The following is a 23,303-nucleotide window of genomic DNA, read 5'->3' as shown; positions in this document are numbered from 1 at the left end:
AGCACTACTGACATTTTGGGCTGGATAATCATTTGTTGTTGGGGTGTGGGGCTGTGTCTTGCAGGATATTTAGCAGCATCCTTGGCCTCTACCCACTAAATGCCAGTAGTAACAGCCTCCCAGTTGTGACAACCAAATATGTCACCAGACTTTGACAAATGGCCCCTGGGGAACAGAATACCCTGGGTTGAGAACCACAGTATTACAGAGCAGTGAAAAACGTGCATATATTATCAGAGAATTATTGTTTGCATCTTTGAGTAATCATGTCATTGAGAACTGACAAACATTGTTCCATAGATCAGAAAAGTAGCCTCTGAAAATTAAAAACAGTAAAAATGATGCTGATCCCCAGCAAATTTTAATACAGTATCAAAATATAATTAATTAGAAAAGAAAGCAGTCATCTCATATCTTCATATAGTTTCACTAAGAGCCAATCATACCGAACTAATTTTTCTTCTCTTCCTTTTTTTTTCAATATCATCACTAAAGAGGATAAGTTGGTTTCACTAAAACATTTTTTAAATCTTTTGTGATATTTTCTTTGACAAGATAAAGAAATATGAGCTGTCTCATACACTCTTGATCTGAGTTATATTGGTAAAATCTCTTTGAAAGTCACTCTGGCAATATCCAGAAAACTTTATATACACGAATTTTTAGACTAAACAATGCCACTTTTACAAAGATGTCTCTGAAACAAAAAAAGCTTGAAACAACCTAAATGTGCATCAATTAGTGACTAGTTAATTAATTATCTTGTAGTCTTTCATTGCTGTGACTTTAATTATGACTAGGGAGTCAGGAAAAGCTTAAGGAAATATACAGAATCCAACTGGATATCATTTGCCTAACGGTAGAGGAGATATTAAAAATAGTTAACAACTATTGGCTCAGGCCCCAATCAGTTAGAGTTTAGTCTAGAGCTGGGTCTTGAAAGGCCCCTGTTAGGCCAGATGTTCACCCTTTAGGTTCTGGGTCCAGAGAGGGTCTAGAGGGTCCCAGGCGGATGCCAAGTAGAGAAAGGCTACTGGTAGGAGGGAGATAGAATACAAAAGCATTACATATTTCAACAACTTGTATGGCCTTACTGAGGAATATCAGTCATCACCAATAAATAGAAACAATATTAAAATATTCCAGAATACCATGGGGCAATAAATTGGTTAAATTCAACAAAGTGGCAACTATAATGAGAAGTGGAGTAAATTTATATGTACTGATACAGAATGCTACATTAACTTTTTTTTTTTTCTTTAATTTACACCAGAAACTGATAGCAGATGCCACATGAGAAGACCAGGGAACTGAGGGGTTAGGATCAGGGCGGAGGAGATTAATTTTCATTATATGCTCTTTGTAAAGGATGCCATACCATAGGTTTGCTAAAACCCCTTCCAGCCCTGGCCCACCTTTCTTCATCTAGATTTCACCAACCAAATACAGCTTGTGTGGGGTTTGAAAATGTCACAGGCATCAAGATCCTCTGGGAAAACTATGATGTGGCTTCCAGCATCCAGCCCAAGAGCCTAGAAGGGTAGGAGCTAATGCATCTGCAGGACTGCCTGTCGAATCCAATTGGACATTTTCCCCAGCTGCATTGTCTTTGGCTATTTCTCTGGCTCTCCTGGAGATTCTATGAGCTCTCTAATGTCATTTATGAAACTTTTTCTACAGACCTTTTTCTGCAACAAGAACCATGGCTAAAGCACCCTTTGTTAAAATAAAAAGTAAAAATAAATGTACATGGATAACTTTTTCAGTATAAAAGTTAATTTTTATAAAAGTTTTTTTTTAAAAAAAAAAGTTATTTAAAAAGTAGGGATTGGAGAAAACTAGATATAAGTATTACTAGAACAAGAGAGAGAGTTAGCTATGATGAAGATAGTGTTTCAAATTAATAGGAAAAAGTGATTCTTAAATAAATCATATTGGATCACCCGAACAAACAGAGGAAAAATTAAAATAAAGCCTATCCCCAGCCTCATTTATTTTCCCAAAATCAATTTCAGATAAAGCAAAGATTTTAAAATTCTGAAAGTAGAAATGAATTAATGTACCACACATTTATGTAAAATAATTGAAGTAAAAAGTCCTTTCTAAACAAATACAAAACCCAGAAGCCATAAAGTAAAAGGTTTAAAGTTCTGAATGCAAAAATATTTTAATTTTGGTATAATTTAAAAATAAAACATAAAATTCAAAAAATAAACAACAAATTAGGGGGAAATACTTGCAACAGATTAAGCAGACAAAAAGCTAATCTGTATAATTTCCTATGGGAGGATAAACAGAAAAAAATGGACAAAGGATACGAAAAAGCAATTTAAGTAAGTGTGTGTGTGTGTGTGTGTGTGTGTGTGTGTGTAACGGGCTAATGAATATTTAGTGTTGTGTCTGTGTGTGTGTGTGTGTGTATGTATAACGGGCTAATGAATATTTCGATATTGCTAAATCTTACTCATGATTATTTAAATGCAAACCGAAAGAACTTCACCTATGGGACTGCCAAAACTGAAAAATTTTGATCGAGTATCATCAGTGCTGGTAAGAGTTGGGAACATAAGCTCTCAGCACACATTGCTAGTGGTAATATAAACAGATATGAACGTCTTGAAGAGATATATGACAACAGCTCTCAAATTTTAAATTACAATACTCTTTAAACAGCTCTCAAATTTTAAATTACAATACTCTTTAAACCTTTGACTGATATTTCCAATTAAAGATAATACTTACTAAATTTTTAAATGAACATTCCTTTTGACCCAGCAATTCGACATCCATGAGTTAACCCTAAAGACGTGGTCGTAAAAGTACATCAAGATATACGAACAAGGATATTCATTACAGTATAAAAACATTTAAAAAATACAGAATGGGCTAAATAAATTATGCTACATCATGTAGTAAAACACTATGAAGTCGAAAAGAATGAGGTAGCTCTATGTGAATTGCTATGCATCTATCTTAAGTAAATGTAACTGTCCTATGTAGGAGAGAAAGGGGGACAAAAGATGCAGATCAATATGTATAACATCATGCCTTTTTATTCTTGACCTAAAATTGGCAACCAGTAGTGTCTATCACACTGATTATTTGACTCTTAAAACTAGGATTCCTTTGTTATCTCATACTGGGAAAATAGAAACTGCTGAGTCTAAAAAAAAAATCAAGTCAATTTCCCATGGGAATTCCCATGGGAACATGACCTAAAAGCTCCAGCCCTCTTCTGGTACCTCTTCTGGTACCTCTTCTAGAGAATCACAGAGAAGTCAGTTTTATTTCTCACTCTCCCTTCATTCCCCATCCACAAACACAAACACTAGAAAGGAAACACCATGAGGTCAGGGCCTTTATTTGGTTCGCTAGTATCTATTTCCAGCACTAAGAATGTCTAGTACGAACCATCTAAAATGAGTAATTCCAAAGCTGACACGAGAGGTAGATTCAATGTAGTCCTTTTAGCAATCCTGCCTCTCCATCATTCTGTGGGTTCTCAGTGACTTAACCCAGGGCCACTTTGCATTGATACCACCTTCAGAAGCCTCATCAGCTGAGACCTAGTAATTCATTTATTAGCGCATTAATTGTACACCTCTATCTCAATTCTCTACCCCACAGACTAGAGGAAATAAATGCTATATAATGTAATTTAAGTAATATTACTCAAAACACAGGTCTGCAATGAGATAAGGAGCTTCCACCAGAGTGTAAACCAGTAACCATTCCATTCATCTAGAAAATCTTGCTACAAAATCTTAGGGTGCAGATGATTCATATTCTGGTATAAGCTCCTTATCTCCTTTCATGGACCAGTAACAGATTAAGAACTTCTGACCACATTTTGAAGCATGCTTACATAAAATAGGGCCTAAAGTGCTCGTGACTTGATAGTCTTTCTTTGTGCTAAAACATTGCCTTCTCTGTCAAATCTATTTTCCCACCTAAGCATCACAAGCATACTGGTTAGGATAATAAAAGACAGGAAAAAGAGGTGGGAGAGTGGGGGTGCCAAATAAATTTGAACTAAATTTAAATAAATTTGAACTAAATTTACAATTTTGCACGTAGGAACTCAAAGTCATTTCTCAGACCCTGGAAGTTTGTGATTACATTGGTAGTAGATTACTGGCTGTGTCCCAGGCAGTAATAATGTAGTTAAAAACAGTATTTAATCATGTGAAAATCAGGTGCAACAGCTAACAGTCCTGTTCACTTTTGAAAATTCTGTAGTCTCCATTATCTGTCACTTTCCATTAGATTTGCAACTTGGCTAAACTCAGGAGTTCCACTCCCACAGTACCATGTCACTTAAAATCCAGTATCTAAACAAAAATCAGAAAATCATGCTTTTTAAGTCTCTAGACTAACATTACCATGAGCCAATGATCCATAAATAAACACTATTTTTAAGTCTTCATTACGAAGCACATAGTTTCTCTTTAGGCAAGATCGGGCTGCCAACTTCTCTTCTTAAATATTAATCCCTTCTATTTCAAAGAAAAAATAGAAAACCTGCAAACAGAAATTCATAGTGAGTAGAAGAAAGAACTCTCATTCTCCCAGATCTATGGTCTCCCTCTAACTATCACTGAAAAATAAACCTCCACAATTAAAAAAAATAATACAGGTGAAATATATTCTTTTAGAATTCACAATCCTGTATCTCATCTCACCTCCCACCAAATAATACTGATATCTCTACTCTCTCCACTTTGATTTCTGTAGACCAGCCACCACCTCCAAAAATCAAAGTTTTATTGCTCACCAATTCCTTAGTTTTTTTTTCTTCAATATATTCTATTTCTACAGTCATAGCTCTTAAATTCAATGACATTAACAAAATTAAAACTTCATATTTCATGGTTCTAGCCATGCACCTGTATGTGCCTCTATCCTTCCTTTCCACTATGCCACCTGCAGATTTTCTCCAAATACTTCTAATTTCCCCAAAGTTTTATTATAATTAAAACTAAAGTATTTATTCTTCCTAATTCTGCTATTTCTTTGTCACAGTTGGATCATAAATAAAATTCATATAAATCAGAACTATGTATAGATGGTACTCTAATAAAAGTTATTTATAAATTCTATTGTTCTAAAGTCTGAAATAATATTCTATTGTTCTAAAGTCAATACTATCTGTTGGTTTCAGCAGAGCTGAAGCATTTTCAGATCTGACAAGTAGCCTTATTGATAACTAAAAGCTGGTAAGTTGAAATTTTGTACATAGAGGGGACTCTGCTCTTCCAAACACTTGCTTTCTATGTGCCTGTGCCTGATAACAATATTTTTCTATATCAGAGACGCTCACTAAATATTTCATTTGGTAGGCAAGAAATTTTACAATGCCTTAAAAGAAAAACAGTAAAAAAAAAAAAATCTTTAAAACCACAACCTTTGTCTTCAACTCTAATTCTCTCTAATCCAAGTCCACACTTAAAAATGGAGCTTAAAAGTGATCTTTAAAATAAATAGACACACAAAGATATTTAGATTAGCACTTAGATGTTCAACAATGATTAATAAAATTATATCCATTTACTTGGAAGAATATTATACAGCAATTTAAAATAACATCTGCATAAATAGATATTATATGGAAAACATTTTTGGTATAAGGTTAAATAAAAAACTATAGTTTCAAATTTTATCTGCAGTACAGTATTATTTCAATTTATTTTAATTTCATGTAGAGAAAAAATACTAGAAGGAACTACATCAAAGAGATGAGAGATAATTTTTTCTGTGCTTTTAAAATTCATACAATGAGCTCATATTATTTTTATAAGGAAACAAAAAAAAAGTTTTACTATAAAAATTCCGACATTTTACTCAAATAAGAAGGAAGACAGACCACATATAAGAGATAACAAATGGAAATAGCTGTATCTATACTATCTGTACTTTGGGTTTCTCCATTTAATAAGTTTGTCCTATGCTACCACTGAGTTAACTTTTTATAAAGGGCAATGAAATTTTAATAACACATCCAAATATGCCATTCAAATTCGACTGCTGATAACCCATATCTCCAAATCACAATTAATCACAGTATTTTGACTTTTCAGTCAGTCTAAATAAGCTAGCCACAATCCAGAACCAAGGCTAATTTGAAATTCTATTTTTCCCACTCGTGTGTTTTAAGCAAATCTTTGGATCTCACATATTTTCAGAGACGTTGCAACAGTCTTTCCTAGTGGTATATATCTGTGATTCAAAACCTCTACAGTCCATGACCTTCCTGACCTAAATTTCTTCTTGTTTACATCTGAACGCATTCCTTCCAGTTCCATCCTTAGTGCAACTGAGAGTAACTACTCACAGTCACTCAGACCCCATTCAGTAGTGACCTTCTTTTTAAATTATTGATTGTCACATCCCATATTCCTCCCATTTAGTGTGATTTTCAGTTGATTATAAACGGTGGCGAAATAGTTCTGAGAGATTCCTGAACCTCTTAATATTACTCCCTATTATGAAACAAATGTATAAGATAAACATTAAATTCAAAATATAATGCTTTGTCACTATCTCATCTGGAAAAGCTTCCATTTACTGTGAACAAACTTTTGGTTGAAAGTAAAATCCCTTCGAACATTTTCTATTTTAGCTTCCTTCTTCACCAGCTCCATGCCAAAGCAGAAGCATCCAGGCCGTATCTTATCTTTTCCTGCATGGTATGGCAATCAGCTTTTTATAGCCAGAAAACTCTCTGAATGCAAAGCACGACATTGGCTACTAGCTTCCTCTGGCACTAGTTTGAAAGTTATTTATAACTTTAAAATTAGCGTGAAAGCCTACATTTCTCATCATAACTATTCAAAACATTCCCGTTTTATATAATAATGTGATGCTCTTTAATTCAAAAGGAAATCCCATAATTTACACCTACGATACATAACTAAGGCAGAGCATTTCAACGCAGAAACAAGAATGCACTGAAGTCCAGGTCTTCTCTTTAGAAACTTGACTCTTACCTTTCTGTTGCTTCTTATAAAGTAAATGTGTTTAAAATTCGGCTCTTGTAGGAAATTATCCAAAAAGAGCTTTGGGGTGTGGGGGGAAGACTTCTTGGTTAATCACAGAGTTACAGAGCAACCAACTGAGAGGCAGTGACAGTGGGGCAGTCACTTTAGCTGAGCGTCATTCACCCAGGATAAGAAAGAAAGGGGAGGTTACAAACCAGGGTGGGTGGTATCTAATCCTGAACCGCTAGTCACTGACCTCACTGACAACTTGTTACTGAAAATACTTCGTTGAAAAAGGCCAGACACATACTTTGCCTAGAGATCTACAAACATAGCTGTTAGGAAGCTTTGAATAAGTTAGATTTGCATTTCTCTTCTCTCTTTCCAAAATAAGGACCCTTTGTTGCTAATTAAAGCTGAAGACTGAAATTACTGAGAGTAAAAAATGATAAAGCAGAGATAACAGGAGTCTAGGAAATCCAGCATTAGATCAACTATGTAAAATTCAGTGTCTTCAGTGCCATAGAATAATGTGTCACATCTGATATGTTTTTCCTTTGAAATCTTACCTGGGTCATACTCTTGCACCAGTTATTGCTCTCTCAGCTTCCATAATTTATGTAAAACCACGTAATTATCAGTAAAGTATGTAAAGTGAAAATTTCACAAAAACTCCACAAGTAGAACGATTAAAGTTACCAAAAAACAGTCTTCTCCAACAAAATGTCTTCCTTCTATGGTTATTCTTTTTCATATTTCCTCTTCCCTTTTTTATATCCTCTCTCTGAACATCCTTTTTATTGTTAAGTTTATTGGGGTGACATTGGTTAATAAAGTTTATATAGGTTTCGAGTGTAAAATTCTGTAATACATCGTCGGCATACTTCGTTGTGTTCACCACCACTTCTGTCACCATACATTTGACCCTTTACCCTTTTCTACCTCTCCCTTCACTCCCCTTCCCTCTGGTAACTGCTATACTGTTGTCTGTGTTTGGGGAGTTTTTCGCCTGGTTCATTTGTTCCTTTCAGTTTTATATCCCATTTATGAATGAATTCATATGGTTATCTACTTTTTCCCTCTGACTTATTTGGCTTAGCAATTTGTGACAACAAAAACATAAAAGGGGAGGGCGTGAAGGTCTGAATTTGCAAAGGGGAATGGAGACAAGATTCATCCAGAAGAAATAGGACTACTCTGTATATGAAACTTTCTTTTGCATAAACTTAATGGCAATCACACCAAAAAAGTCCAGAACTGAGACACATAATATAAAGAAAAAAGAAAAAAGAAAAAAGAAAGAAAGAAAAAGAAACAGAGGGGGGAAAAAATCATAGAATACAACAAAACTAAAATAACAAACAGAAACACAAGGGCTAAGAAACAATGCAGATACCGAACTACCAGAAAACAAAAGATAAAATGGCTGTAGGAAATCCTCATACATCAATAATCACCCTGAACATCTTAACATTCTCTGCGATAGTCTGGCATATCCCTGGCTTATGCTTTATCCGTTCATCAATTTTTGACACCCCATTTGAACTTGTACTGCATTTCCTTAGACTCGCTTCCAATGGCTTCTAAAACAATGGGGGATAACTGCCCCTAAAATAGAACAACTCATTTGAGTTTTAGCATTCCTGTTTTTAAAAGGTCGAATTCAAAATCAAAAGAAGGAATTTATTTATTAGCTCTGCAGGCACTCTTAGAACAAATATTAGGAAGCCAAGAGGAAAGGCAGGGTCTGGGAACTGTCAGAATCAACTATGAAAGGGGTTTTGTTTTATATGATTTCTAGGGAAACCAGCAAAATAACTGAATTTTATGTACCTTCCTTTAAAACATGCATAATTGACATTACATTTATGTAAAGATTCTTAGTTGCTAACATATTTTCCTCCCAGATCTTTTTAAAGCAGCTTTTTCCCCCTGGAGAATGTAGGAATAGCCTCTTTTCACAGTGAAAACAAAGAGTAAGTTTTATGTCTCTCAATCCATCTTTTCTTGAATAAAGAATTCACTTGACACTTGTTTTTTGTTTTAGAGCTTTAATAATGAATGTTTTCGAAACCCAGACTGTTGAATTGGGCCAAGACATCCAAATTCTGTTATAAGCCAGCCTTCCCCTACTGTAAAATCGCAAATAAGTTACTTACCTGCTCTGTACATCTCCTTTCCATCTGCAAAATGGAAATGAAAATCCCTATTCTCTCTATCTACTTTTCAGGGGATATGTGAATTAAATGGATAAAATCTGAAGTGCTTCAAATTACACTGAACTCCCAAGAGATGCATTACAGATGCAATTATGGTAATTGGGGTTATCAAAACAACTAAATATTATAAATATCCGAAATGTAATTTTAAAAAGCTCGGTGGAGTTCTGGGGGTTTTTTTAATTCCTTCAAAAAAATGTCTGCGGCCTCGGAGATAGATTACAGCTGAGGTATTTCCCACTGTTGCCACAAGAGGTCCTCCTCCTAGCAATTCAAATCACGTCGGATTTGATGAGCAGAGGCCTCATAGCCTTCCGTATTTATATCGGTTGGCTGACAGAAAACACAGATTACCTATGTCAAGCTTCCACAACTAACTATAGGGTAGCAAACAAAACCGGAAAAATCTGGCTTTTCTGGGTGATCACTGAAGCATGCTGAACACTAAATAGTTCCTGTAAACTACACAGCCACTGCATTTTGCACCTTGGCCCCCTTCCAGATTTTAATTCCTTTTTGTCACCTTGCCCAGTCTTGTTCAGTATTTATTTTCTTTTCCTATTTGCTAGTTTCCTTTCTTTATACTTTTCAAACTTTAAATTTTGGGCTCACATTCCTCTCACAAGCAAACAAAGGTTAGGGATAGAAGAGTTGGAAAAAAAGAGAAAAAGAAAATAAATCAGGGCCTTTATAGCAATCCTCCCGAGGTAATCAAAAGCGTGTCTTTGGCTCTAGGTACCAAGGCTGGCTCCAGAGAAAGTCACTCCACCACATGGACTGAGAAGCCCCTTGATGCGGAGCCCTGTGTTAGGAGCCAGCCAGAAGATCAGAGGCACTAAAGGAAGGCCTCCACACAGAAAATAATTCTATCCATATCAGCAGCCCCTCTTGAAAAATAAGTCCTCCAGGGTACAATCATTAAAATATCTTAAAGAATGAACACAGCTTTTGTGTGAAGCATAAGTTCATTTCATTCCATACATAATACTTCAAAATATTGGCAATTTCAGCTTGGGGCTTTAAAAAACACATAATTTTCTGAACAGCTATATTTAAGGTGAGTTTTAAAGGTAAGGATAATTTGTGATGATTAAAGTTATTTTTTTCAAAAAATATGTGATAGTTCTGGCATATTGTTGAGTGTTTTAGGTGAATCTAAATGAATCTGCTCCTGTTTCAAGGTCTTATGTACTGGAGCAAAAAGATATTTCCCATTTTCTCTTTTTACCTACTCTGTTATTAGCTACTAACCAACTCTTCTGCCTCACTGAGTAAAACAGAAGCTGTCTGGGGAGATGTCCCATGTCTTATCATCATCAAAGCTACAAAACCACCAGCACCAAGCCCCATCTTCTCTGCCTTTCCGCCTATTACAATGCAAGCAGTACCCTCGCTCCTCTCAAAGACTAATTTCTCCTCTTCTGCTCTGGATCCCTTCTTCTCCCCCCACTCGAGGACACTGCTCCTTCATTATCCCCTCTTGTACTCCATTATCACTCCTTCTCTAGTGATCAGCAAAATAGGCCACGGGACTTTTAACTTAAAAAATATCAAACAAACAAAAACATTGGCTTCACTCCTGAGCTCCCTCTAGACGCTCCTCCTCTCAGTTCTCTGCTACCTTCATCATGAGACTTCCAAACACGCCACTTACCGTCCCTACTTTTTCACTTTCATTCACTCCACAACTCACTCCATGGCACTCTGTCTCCTTCACTGCTACGGGGCTAGTTTTACATCTACCTACAGCCTCCATGTAGCCAAATCCATACTGTCACCTAAGGAGATCTCTCACCCAATCCTATGCTTTTAAGTGAGATCTGTGATAGGATGTTGAATGGGACTTTAACTGTTGCTTGGAATTAGCAATTAAGGCTGAAAATGAAAGAAGATAAAGCCATCAGTGTACACTGCATGCTAATGCATTTACAATAGTTGAGGACAGACATTGAACTCAGGGCTTACGAAGAAGCAATTAAGAAAAGAGCTGCATGCTCTTCCTCTCCCCTTTCCTCCCTTAGCCCCAAAACTAGAGGAAAAGTTAGGGGAATTGAAATATTCAAGGAACAAGGCCAACTAATTCCTCCCTAAGATAGTAGAGCAGAAGTGGTGAAAAAAAGTCAATCTTGCCAGTTTCCCATTTCTAAGTCCCTTGAGAGGACATCCAGTCAATGCTGGAGGAAAAGGAAGAGATGAGATTTAAATTGGAATAAGATGGAAGTTTTAAAATGGACTGAGAAGCCTTTAAATCACTGAAAATTACAGGAAAATTATGGAGCCTACCCAATGAGCCATTAAGGAACAAGAAAGGAAGCTGCAAGAAAACAAAGGTGAAATGCAGGGATTGAAGAAAGCAAACTAGTTCATCCAATAAACCAGTCGCACATCCTTATGCTAACGATTCCCAAATTGTATCCACAGTCCAGATCCCTCTCATGGGCTCTGGAGGCATACATTCAACTTCCCTCTCCATTTGGATAGCTAATACGCATTTCAAATTTAATATATCCCCCCAAAAAGTTCTTGCTTTTGCCTCTCAAACCTACTTCTGTCATTCACATTCTAGTAATTGGTGCCATTGCCTAACGGCTTAAGCCAAAACATAGGAGTCATCCTTCATGCATTCTTTTCTCTCACAATCGTCAAGAATTTCCATTAATCCTACTTCCAAAAGTTATCTTAAATACATCCACTTGTCTCTATCTCCCCTGCCCCAACTATTCTGAGGCATTTACAATCTTCTCTACATAGTACCTAAGTGGTCTTTCAGAACATAGCTTTACTCATATTATTCCCCTGCTTTGAATCATCCAATGTCTTATTACTCACAGAAGAAAATCCAAATTCTTCACCAAATTTACAAGGCTTTGCATGATCTGGCTTCTGTCAGCCTCTACTACCTTGACTCACAGCACTCTTTCCCCTAGTTCATTGACTAGCTATTTATACATCTGGCTCACTCACATCCTTGATATAATCCTTTAGCTCTCAGAGAGGTATTACCTGATTACCTTATCTCACTGCCCCTGCCACCACTTATCACAGCCTTGCATATTTATTTGTTTACTTATTCTGCCTTCACCATTGGAATGAAAGCTAGAGTCCATAAAAGCATGGCATACGAAAATTATCTATGATAGAAGTTAAAGCTCAATAGCTATGGGATTTCAAAGGAGGGAGAGAGAGCTCTAGAAGGAGGGGGTAATGCCGGAAATTTTCCTGGAGGGAAATACATTTGCCTTGGTGCAGAAAGGAAAGATGTCAGGAAAGATGGTGTTCTCTTAATTTTATTTCTCAAATATCCTTCAACTCCATTGCCTCTCCATCTTTACAGCTACCACTCTGGTACAAACTACAGTTACATCTTATTTGTTGTCTTTATATATTATACTTATCACCTAATATCTCCCTCATCCTCTATTTCAGTTTATGTAAACCCAATTCTAGCATTTAAATGCAGGTCAGGGTGTGTTTAGTGCTAAAATGTTAAATCTCAGTTTAACCATTTCAGAACTACTGAAATTGACATATTATTTTTATTGCCGTAGTGATAACAGAAGGGCTAAAATAAATGTTTTTCTCATTAATTTTTCTCATTTAATTTTCTCACAGTACCATGCCTCATCTTTGACAACCCATCTTCCTATTAGTCAATAACCTTAGGAAGCACAGTAATTACAGTCCATCATGTCTGCTTTAGTTCATCGATTATTTTTTTACCTCTTTTTCAACTTGTTAATGAAAATTCCCAGCACAGACCTTCAGGTGACATTTCTTTTATTAATTAACCACGCTATCAGTCCCTCAAACATATTAAACCAGAGCATTTTGTATTGATGATTCTAAAAACAACTTGCTCTTGCAGCTTTGAAAATCACAATCATTTTCAGAGATACAGAACACCTAGAATGAAATCGACTTTTACTCTCATTGAACCTGCCTTTATATTTCAAATTGTTTAAACAAGAGATGCATTATATTACTTCTAAAGGATTAACGTACCTAATTTTTAGTTGGTACTTGCTTTTATAAAGTAATATCTGCCTGTCTGATGTGCTCTAGGAGAAGAGACTTTTATTTCTCCCAGTGTTACCATTTGTCACACATCAGATTCCCCTGACTAAAGCCAAAACAGAAAACACTGATGATAAATACTGTAATAGAACCAAGATTGCCAAGGAGGGAAGAAAGACAGATGGAGCTGGAGATGGAGATGGAGATAGGGATAGGGACAGAGATAGGGATAGAGATGATAGAGATGGAGAGAGACAGAGACACAGAGATAAAGACAGAGATAGAGAAGGCAAGGAGAGCTTGCTCCAAAACCAATGTTAGAGATTGGCTGTACAAAATTCAAAAGGCTCAAGAATGTTAAATACTGCCTCATGCTACTCTAATTCCCAAAAATCTTGAATTTTTTAGGTCTTATTATAGATATATAAGGTGCACCATACTCAATAGTAAGTAGAACTATTTTTGAACATTCTAAAGTGAGTAAAATTACTTTTAGAAACTCCCTAAAACAATTCCCAATTCCTTTTTGACCTCAGGAGGAGAGTCAAATTTAACTATTCCCTTTCCCCACCTACCCAATCAGTCGCCAAATCTTAATGATTCTCTCTCTCCATTCCCATTGTCCCAAGTCGGTATCTTATCAATGGCCACCTATTCCATTTCAATAGCTTTCTAAGTGATTTCTCAACTGTTAGCATTCTCAATATTACAACCTCCACCACACCATAACCCCGCCAATCCTTTCTGTTACTATCACAAAGTGCTTTCTAAAATACGGTCTGATCGTTTCATTATACAAAGGCTTCAAGGGACTCCCGGAATAAAATATAAACTCTCTAATTTGGCATTCAAAGCCCTTTACCATCAGGGCTTTCTTTATCTTTCCAATGCAATCCCTAATTAAAAGCATATAAATATACTAAGAACAAGAACTTTTTATTTCAGAGTGGATATCTTTCAGTGGTAAAAGCATATAGACACCTGGAGTACTTGCCAGGTTTTACACAAACCATACCTTTCTTTTTCCAATGAGTTTCCCCCAAAACACCCTCCAAAAAATCTAGAAGATTGTCCATTTCCCACACCCTAAACAACCCTCTGAATTATAGAACTTTTTATTTCTGCCAATCTGATGGGTGAAACGTGATCTCCTTTAAAAAGTAAACTTTGTATTTCTTTAATCATGAGTAATATTAGGAGCATTTCTTTTGTATGAAAGCCATCTGTATATCATTTCCCATACATAGCCTGTTGTTCCCTGTTATTTTTCCGCTGGTTGCTTTCATATTTAACTGTAAGAGCCCTTTATATATTTTGGAAATTAGTTCATCTCACACAGATGTTGTCAATCATTCCCTGCCAATCTATCACCCATTCTTTGGTTTTGCTGAAGGTATTTCTTACTAAGCAGAAATTTATAATTTCCATGCAATCTAATATACAAATTCTTGCCCTTACTGGATCTGGGTTTTTTATCTTATTTGAATAACATTCTCTACTCTGAGATGATGAAGAACATAATGATAATGTGAATGATTTAATCATCTAGCACTTCTAGTGTTTTAATGTACTCATATCATCTAGTACTTCTAGCTTTGGATGTTCAAATTTGATCCATCTGCAATTTATCCTAATGAAAGAAAAGAGGTAGCACCCAATTTTTCTTCCTCCAAATGGATATCGAGGTGTTCCAAAATCATTTACTGAAGAATTTTTCTTCTCCTAATTTTAAATGAATTTGATGGCATACTCATTTCCCACATATATAGAAGTCTATCAGGGAAGGGGCCTATTCTGTTGATTCATAAGCCAATACTAAACTTTTTCAAATATTAAGAGCACTATAAGAGCTTTTTTATACCTCCCAACTTGAATATCTGTTAGAACTGGTCACTCGTTATTACTACCCTTATTTTTCACAATTTTATCACGTATTTATTTTCCACATGAACTTTAGAATAAGCTTATACAGCTCTCAAAAAGATCCCATTAAACTTCAGGATTGCACCAAATATATGGAACAATTGAGGAAAAATTAAACTCCATAAGAGCAAGAACAAGGACTGTCTTTCCACTTGGCTTTAGAGTTTTCTTCCTGTTTGTGCTCTACATTTCCCATTAAGTTTATTCCAATTTATTTTCTCTTATGTTACTAGTACAGATTTGATCTTGATCCTTCTTTCTTTTACTCTCGGGTAAAAAAATATTGAGTGACTCGTATTCCCTTCAGTTTATGGCCACTATCGCCGTTGGTCTATGCAAGCCCCTCTCTTGTGAATTTATCCTTTTATAGCTTGAGCACCTTCTCTCCCCACAGCCTCATGAGGCAAGTATTCTAATATACTCAAAGTGTATCTTTGTGTTTGTATTTTTAATGGAAAGAAAATGTGTATTGTTTTATGTCCGCATATTTTTGATTCACATAAATGGTATTAGTGTTCTATATTTCATTCTTTCATTTTTTCAGTCAACATCATGACTTTACAATTCATTCATGTACATTTGAAGAACTTATGAGTACTATATAAAACTCCTTGCTGTGCATCCACCAAATTTAACCTCTCTACTTTCACAGTGGTAGACACTCAGCTTGCCTTCAACTCCTTTACCACAAAACAAACAAACAAACAAACAAACAAACCGCTGCAACGGTCTTGCAGTAATACTCAGAAGCATAGTATTTACTGTAATAAATGAACCCAAAATTTCAGTGCTTAACAAAGTAAGTTTATTTCTTGCTCATATCACAGTCCAATGGAGACGTTTCTAGGAGGTTAATATCTTTCATTCATGAGATTGTAGAGAAATCACATAATTTGCCCAAGATCACACAAAGAGTAGTACAGCCAAAATTCAAATCTAAGTTGTCTCATTCCAGAGTCTGTGTTCTTAATCACTCTGCTATGTTTGTCTCTTCATGGACATATGTGAGAATCTGTAGCACTATCTTTATTATATATCGAGATCTAATATTGTGCTGAATATTAAACTGCTGTCTCACAGCTCCAAATCTACTGTTATTATGGTTTGTTCTGTGATACCCGAGCTGGAGTCAGGAAACTACTCTCCTTTGCCAAATGGCTTACTCTTGGTTTCTTCCAAGGACACTAGAAGGCAAGAGAGCAGATGGAATTTGCTTCTTCCTATTTCCCTGCTATTCATAGAGCTCAACCCAGCAATGGCTCTTTATCCCATCAGCAACAGCTGTTCAGTGTCAGCTTCTTTACACTCACAGAAACGACCTCTCTGTACCCCTCACCCACCCCTCATTCCAGCAGTGCTCTCGCCTCAATCAAGTCCCAGCTCCAACCAGGACCCTGTTCCATGCTGGAGGGTTCTCATAACCCCAACCTCTCCCAAGGGTGATAGCTGCTGCCTATGTTCTCTCTGCTTTCCTTGGTTTTTCAGCCTTCCAACACCAATTTAGCCATTTCCCAATAGTCAATTATTTTTATTGAAATTTCTAGTATGGTTTCTGATTTCTTAACTAGATTCTTGGCTAGATTTTATATATGTGTGTGTGTGTACACACACACACACACACACACAGAGAGAGAGAGACAGAGAGAGACAGAGAGAGAGAGAGAGTCAATTCTCATTAGTTATGCTATAAAGTCATTACAATGATCCATTGCTCCCAGGAGAAATACTGTTCCTATGAATCTGTGGTCACAGTATTTCTACTAGAAACAATACTTAACCTTGTTTTATGTCAATTTCTGTTTAAACACACCTTATTTAATACATATTGTTAATTATGAACACTGAACTCTTGGCCAACAGCCCTATAACCATGTTTAAACAAAACATCAAACACAAATATTTTCTCCATAATGTACATCACGACCTCCTTGTGCTTGAGAACACTAGAGAGCACTTCACCACTTTGCATGGGGGCCATTTTAAACAGAAAAATCACCATCAAAAGGCATAAAAATGCAGGAAACACACTCTAAACAGACCATGAAAAGGACACATTTGCAGTATGAGAGTTGAAATGAGATGGCAGAATGTTGCCTTGGGCAGCTGGGAACATGCTCCTACTCATCAAGTAACTCAAATTTTTCTCCATTCTGTACATATTGGTAAATGACTGCAAAAGCACTGTGAGTGTCAATTTTGGGTTTACAATCCAATTTTAGCAAGTAGGCAAATTCACAAATACAAAATCTGTGAATCTGAGGATCACTTATATACATGGCCTATCTACAAAATCTCTAAGCTGTTTCATTGCTTTTTGTGTAATATGAAGTCTTTTTAATGTCTTATTAAGTTTGATAGATCCCTACCCTTGGCTTTTCTTTTTTAAGGCTGACTTAGCTATTTTTATAACTTTATTATTCCATATTTTTCCACAAAAGAATGAACTCTACCATATCTTACTCATGCTTATACACTTCCCACCAATCATGGTAACTAACACATAAAACTAATGCAATAAATAGTTGTTAAAGTGAATATACTGAGTAGGCCAAAATACTGTACAATGCCCATTCAGCACCTGGAATGAAAAATTGATATTAATATAATCACTTATGTGAGTAACTCATGTTAAATAGTTTCCTTCAATTCAATAAATATATGCATAAATCCCAAAAATTATACAAAATAAAAATAAAACCCATTCTTGCTTCTTTTCTTCAATTAGTATTTTAAGTTAAGTGATGGTACTTAAGAACTAAGCAAATTCTAAGATTACAAAGGAAAACATTAAATGAGCTTATAATTAATTGTACACTAATATATGCTTTTCGCTGCAAAGTTCTAGGAAATCTGGAATGTTATAAAGACAGTGAAAACACAAATACTCTACAAAAGATAACTTCCTGTGAGAGACAGGAATTGAGTTTTAAAAAAGGAAAATTAAATAGGAATTTGAGATAATGCCTTCTTAAGACATTTTTCCATAAAATTTGTTTTCACTTTAAAGGTTAAATTTAACTGTCAGAAAAAGAGCCAGTTTTTCATTAACACGTAATAAAAACAATTTAAACATTAGTCAAAAAAATTAAAGTCTAAAACTTGGAATCTCGGCAACACTACAAAGATGGCTCCAAGGTGAAATGAACACTAATTGTACCTCTAATAGTAAAAGCTAATAATTTTTGAGAATTTATTATTTCGGACAATATGCCAGCACTTAAAATACAATGTAATGTTCACACCTACAAATTATAATTTATATATAATGTGATGTTCACATCTATAGACAAGATACTGTTAGATTATTAGATGAGAAAACTTAAGCTCAAAAAAATTTATTTGCCAAAGATACAAAGCTAATAAGTGGAGAGGTGGTTTATCTGACTGCACAGAAGCTCTATTAACCACTAAACTCAAGTAAGCAAAGGCCTCTATGCTGAGATTAACGGCAAAGAAAAGCTCATCAGTCCCAAAACATCTTCTTCTTATAGTCTCAAAATTCCTGCCATTAAAGGCTTCAAGATGGGACCTAAAAAAAACTGTGACAAGATTTGATAGAAGTGAATCAAAAAGGACTAGACCAGAGGACACTGGGCAACCAAGGGCCAATTAATTGAGGAGGTAGGAAGGACATAAACCTGAAATGAGGTGTCAAAAGGAGAAGGCATGAAATGAAAAGCACAAAATCCTAATAAGTTAACATTTTTAAGCACCCACTATTGTCTGCTTTACAATTTTACCATATGCATCTACGTCTCTTTGGTAACATGAGAAAACACCAGTGAATATTTACAAAAATAATATGGTAGACGAGGAACTGCTCCATCATCCTTCCTTCTAAAAACATAACCTTCCACAGTACAATTGTGGAAAATAAGAAGAATAAAAGTATAAACTATTAAGCAGCCTTTAAACGCTATTTAAAGCGAGTATTTTTAATGACATGAACAATGCTTAGTCCATACGTTACGTCCAAAAAAGACCAAAGTTTAAAGTTGTAGAGATATTTTCTAAAATGTGTAAAATTGTGCGTATAAAACTTCTTTAAAGAAATGTTAAGGAAAGATAACTTTACAAAACAAAAATATTCTTTCGTTTTCAACTTTACATCAGGATTTCTAAGCCAAGCTCAGTGATTTGTCAAATGTAATTTTGGCAATAACACCAGAGGGCGCTCTATCAGTGCTAATGTGGTTTCCAAACTTAAAACGAGGGTCCTGCATCAGAACCCACCCGAAGGCATTATTAAAACAGCTTGCGGACCTCACACCCAGAGTTTCTAATTCAATAGATATTGCATTTCTAACAAGCTCCTAGGTGATGCCAATGCTGCTGGTCTGGGAACCACGCTTCAAGAACTACTGATCTAAATAATTATGTTTAATCAGTATGCATATGTATGTATTTATACATATACATTTAATTATCATATAATTTATTTTTATTTGTTATTTGATTTATTATATTATTTTAGTTATTATTATCCACTTAATTTACTGATTTAATTATTTGCTATTTAATTATTAATAATTACAGTTGTGTGCTATTTTATAAAGCTCCATAGTTAACTAGATTTGTTAGGTCTATCTATTATTATGTGTAATTTTACTCCACACTGAAAAAAAAAAAAAGTATTTTTGACTGATAAAATAAGAAAACAAATCTGGCCTAACTACTACCTATGCCTAACCAAAGCTGGCAAGAGTCTGCTTTACAGAGAAAATGTTGCTTCCTTTGAAGCTTCCTTATTAATTCCTAAATCTTACTTACAAAATAAACAAAGAGCTGTTAATAATAAAGCAGGAATTTGAAGGTAATCTAATTTTTAAAAATAGAGTCGTAGGGGAAAATGAAAAGATAAAAGCAGTCTCTTTTCTTACTCTTTTTTTCTCACTGCCCTCCTAAAGGTATCAGAAATTATTCTCCATTAAATTACACCCACATAAAGCCCTGTTTAAAAGAGACTTTCCATCACAGAATGACAATGATGATCTTTCTATAGCATGTGACAAATGCTAGTATAATGTGCCTGTGGAAAAAAAGCAGAAACGTTTAGAAATCTATTGACTTATTTGTTAAATGAACCATTTCTTAATGAGATTTTTCTACTCTCTAGGTACATTTTCAAAGTTCTGTAACAGTACATTTCTAAATATCCTAAGACAAAAACAATAAAGACAATGTTAATCTAATTTCTTGAATACTATGTCTACTCTAATTTAATTTCTAAATTGTTAGATTCAAAGAAAATGATAGACAGGAAAAATATTAATATCCTTTTGAGATTTTCTGATAAGAAAACTATGAACTGTGTATGATGTAGTTTTGAAAGAACTGAATGGTCAGGATAAAATAATTTGGCTTTTTTCCAGAGTGACTGATATATTAAGACCAAATTTTAAAGCCAAGGTCCAAGTTTATGTTCTAAGAAAAGAATTAGTATCAAGATTTGGCAATCCTTCTGGGGCAATAAAAATGTTTTAGAACTAAATAGAGACAGTGGCGGTTGCACAACATTGTAAATGTACTAACTGCCACTGAATCACTTGCTATAAAATGGTTAATTTTATGTTATGTCAATTTTACTTCAATTAAAAATATATGTATAAATAAAACAAAAAATTAGCAAGACAACTTTCACAGTTTTCAAGTCCTTTTAAGATTCTTACTCCTGACATTTTAAGAGGGGAAAAAAACTTTAAAAAGAAAAATGTTGGAGTTCTTATGTATAAACCCAAAGGGGAAATAATCTTAAAAGCTAATCTCCCAAAAGTATTTTATTTGATTGGTGTCCCCCAAATCTCTGGTTATTCATTTATTCTCCCAGGAACAAGAAGGACAATCTTAGTCTGAATTCACACATGTTCATAATTCCAGGGAAAATCTCAGAAATTTCTGAGAAAAGCTTTATAGATATTGCGGCTGAAAAGCAAAGAGATGAGCAGATAACTTTTAACTAGATCAGGCTCAGAGGGCTTGTATTTTTCAAAATAAATACAAAGTTATACCCTTGTTGAATCTTTTTTCGTAAATCTTTTTTTTTTTTAAATGCCAAGACTTCTTGTTAAACTTCAATTAAACCTATAATTTTTTACCCAGCCACACTATGGAACACAGGCAAGAATAAAGATATTTTCAGACGTGCACAGTTGAAAAATATACTTTCCCTCTCATTCACCTTTCTAAGGAAGCTACTGGAGTACATGCTCCCCTAAACTGAGAAAGTAAACTTTGAAAGAGGAAGTTGTAATCCAGGAAACAATAAAATACATTACAGGAAAGAACTGAAGGGAGATCGGGGATGGCAGGGGAGCAGTAGGCTTAAGAACAACTGGTCCAGATTGGAGGAGAAGATAGAAGAGCTCTAGGAGTACCTGAATAAAAGGAAGAAGGGGAGGAGAAAAGGAGGGAAGAAGAGAAGAAAAAGAAGGAAAGAAGAAAGGCAGGGATGCAGGAAGAGAGAAAAGGAGAAAGAAGGGAGGGAGACAGGGGAAGATTTGATTGATGGAGAGAGGGAGAGAAATCTAATAGATTACCTAATGTGTTTAAATGTAATGAGAGATTTATAGTTCTCTCAGAGAATATGGGGATGAATTGGTAATAATCATAGAAAATTAAACAAACAAAAAAGAATAATATAATCATTAATGCCTGGGAAAATAAAGGTTTCTAGTACAAAGGGAATTTAATCACCGTATAATATATGCTTAGCTATGAATAATAATTACATAATCATAATGTAAACATCAATATTGTTTTAACCAAATACCATCACCTAATTTAAAATGTAACTAGTCAAGAGATAAAATCTGAAACTAAAAACTCAAGAAACAGCAATATTCTTTCTAAGAATATTGTTTAGAAAGATGGAGTAAATACCAGAACAAACAACTTATAAGAGTTAAAGGTGGTTCTCATGCTGAGAAGCTACACTATGAGTTTTGTTATACTACAACTGTTTGCTTTCAATAAGTGTTTGTATCATTGGATAAATAGTAAAGATTGATTGAAAAACAAAATTTATAGATTTCTGTAATACCAACTGTGGGGTTTGTATTTTAAAAATCAAACAAAAGTACTATGTTATATAAAACAATTATTTAAATGTGCTTAAATTAAAACATGTGTATGAATAAATAGATTTTTATTCACTTAAGTTAAAATCTTATTTGAGCATCTGATGGGACACAGTCTTAGAAAAAGTCATAAAATCTCAAAAATCATAATTTTAACATCCATTGTTAACTTTACTTTCTTAATCAGTAAAAATCTCATGTTACTAATGTCACCCAAGCTGAGAAGCCCTCTTTATATGTTCTAAGCACGTATTATTATTATATAAGATATATAGCTATAACTTCCTAATTAAAAATGCCTCTATTTTGGGGTAAAAAAATATAACTCTTTATTTCACAGCTCATCAGTAATAGAATGACCTAAACCTTACTACATATTTACTTGAAAAATGAGCCAATAACACGAAAATAGGCAGCAGTTTGCAATAAAGGTACTTTTTTAACAAGACTCCATTAAAATTGTAGAGTTGGGCAAACAAGTTGAGTTCCTAAATGATCAGAGAGCAAATACATCAAACCTAGAACAGTGTTTATGGGGGAAATGCACAGAGAACGGAACATTAGCAGGTTCACAGTGCCCTGTTGCCCATTACATAGCTAAAAAAAATAAAGAAACAAAGAATGGCATTCCATAATGATAAAGAAACCAATCCAACAAGAAGATAAAACCCTTCTATACATTTATCCACCCAACAGAGAAGTACCTAAATATGTGCAGCAAATACTGATTGATGTAAGGAGAGAGTGAAAGTAATACAGTAATTGTAGGGGACTTTAACAACCCATTGACATCAATAGATTGATCATCTACACAGAAAATCATCATTGAAACAATGGCCTTAAATGACACATCAGACCAGATGACTTTAACTGATATGTTTAGAGCATTTCACCCCAAAGCAGTAGAATATGCATTCTTTTCAAGAACACATGGAACATTTTCCAGGACAGATGACATGTTAGGCCACAAAATAAGTCTCAACAAATTTTAAAAGACTGAAATCATATTAAGCATCTTCTCTGATCACAATGGCATAAAACTAGATATCACTTACAAGAAGAAAACTGAAAACCACACAGACACATGGAGGCTA

General features: G+C 34.8%; 1 protein-coding gene across 2 annotated transcripts in view; it reads right to left on the bottom strand.

The window, feature by feature from the left end:
* CTNNA3 (catenin alpha 3) overlaps positions 1 to 12,082 on the bottom strand; it is a 1,366,626-nt gene extending 1,354,544 nt beyond the window's left edge. Inside the window, exon 1 of one of the 2 annotated variants that reach the window (XM_036222548.1) lies at positions 12,026 to 12,082. The gene's annotated coding sequence lies outside the window, so the exon portion shown is untranslated. Of the gene's footprint in view, positions 1 to 6,986; positions 7,182 to 12,025 lie in introns of those variants that run through there. The other variant, XM_036222546.1, reaches the window with a different exon arrangement.
* Between the last annotated feature and the right edge of the window lie 11,221 nt (positions 12,083 to 23,303).

This window comes from Rousettus aegyptiacus, unplaced genomic scaffold (assembly GCF_014176215.1).
Source record: "Rousettus aegyptiacus isolate mRouAeg1 unplaced genomic scaffold, mRouAeg1.p scaffold_m13_p_6, whole genome shotgun sequence".
In the NCBI taxonomy this organism is placed as follows: Eukaryota; Metazoa; Chordata; class Mammalia; order Chiroptera; family Pteropodidae; genus Rousettus; species Rousettus aegyptiacus.
The sequence above is the reverse complement of the archived record's forward strand: the minus strand, read 5'-3'. Positions and strand labels throughout refer to the sequence as shown.